Below are 1324 nucleotides of genomic sequence, written 5' to 3'. Positions count from 1 at the left end.
GTGTTTGAGGTCTGCAGATAAAGTGGTACAGAAACGTACTGGGGAGTCTCACCGACATTAATGGAATCAGAATTGTTTGACGTTTAAAGATGTTTTTTGTCTTGATTAATGAGTTACCATAGAAACATGTCAGGAACTGAGGGAGCGAGAGACAGAAGCCCCAGGTCGAACCTGAACTGGGGCCGACAGACACCAGGGAAACCTCATCCAGGTCTACAGCTGCAGCCTGGTGGTCAGTCAGTCAGTCTGCAGGGATCGGTGGTTCAAACAATTCCTGCCTGTTCCTGCGTTAGCTTGCTAAGAGAGTGCTAGCTGCCTGAGTCCACATCCAGGTGTCCCGTTCACTCCGGTTCAAACAGTCCTCCTCGTTGTTGGGATTGAGGACGTTACCTTCATGCTACATGGCTAGTTAGCTTCCTAACTGTGGATGAGGTGGATGAGGATCCAGGTTCTGGATTCAGGTTCTGACCCTGTTCACAGACCAGGATGTGACTGAGTTGCTGCTGTTTTTCAGATCTTTTATTAAATGTACTGTGCATTCATCTGGTCCCAGCAGACCTCATGTGACCTTTGACCCTGTGTGGCAGGTGAGGCAGCTGCAGGAAGACGCCGTGCGCCTCCAGTCGGCGTACGCCGGCGATAAAGCCGACGACATCCAGCGGAGGGAGAGCGAGGTGTTGGAGGCGTGGAGGAGTCTGTTGGAGGCCTGCGACGGACGCCGGCTCCGCCTCCTCGACACCGGGGACAAGTTCAGGTTCTTCAGCATGGTCCGAGACCTGATGCTGTGGATGGACGACGTGATCCGGCTCATCGAGGCTCAGGAGAAACCCAGGTACGCAGAGTCTGTCGCTGTCTGCCGCATGTTAACGTCTGAGTAGAGCTGTGACCACTGAAGCTGCGTTCCCGCCTTTTCAGAGACGTGTCATCAGTGGAGCTGCTGATGAACAACCACCAGGGCATCAAGGCCGAGATCGACGCCCGCAACGACAGCTTCACCGCCTGCATCGAGCTGGGGAAGGCCCTGCTGGCCCGGAAGCACTACGCATCGGAGGAGGTCACATGATTTACATTTGCTGTACAAGTGAGCGGGGCTAAGAACGTTAGCATCAGGCTAGCTAGCCTCTAACCACTGTAGAGAATGGAGAGTGTGTTTGGATCAGTTTCAGAAAAACAGCAGGAAACTGTTATACTAAAAGCTAAAGGGTCAGCTGTCGTCTGTCATCAGACCTGTCTGGAGGAGTTTACCTGGAACACACCGTATGTATCTGATTGGCCAGCGCTGTGTTGCCAGGTGTGTTTCTGTAAAACCTCAGGCAGCAGGAGC

General features: G+C 53.2%; 1 long non-coding RNA gene across 1 annotated transcript; it reads left to right on the top strand.

The window, feature by feature from the left end:
* Nucleotides 1–91: 91 nt before the first annotated feature.
* Nucleotides 92–1058, top strand: LOC111655596 (uncharacterized). Its single transcript, XR_002760813.2, has 2 exons — nt 92–832; nt 916–1058. It is a non-coding gene; the product is annotated as an uncharacterized LOC111655596 (long non-coding RNA).
* The last annotated feature ends 266 nt before the right edge of the window (nt 1059–1324 follow it).

This window comes from Seriola lalandi, unplaced genomic scaffold (assembly GCF_002814215.2).
Source record: "Seriola lalandi dorsalis isolate HSWRI2012SDOR001 ecotype SW California unplaced genomic scaffold, Sedor1 jcf7180001975572, whole genome shotgun sequence".
Taxonomy (NCBI): Eukaryota; Metazoa; Chordata; class Actinopteri; order Carangiformes; family Carangidae; genus Seriola; species Seriola lalandi.
This window is presented reverse-complemented; position numbering and strand designations above follow the sequence as displayed.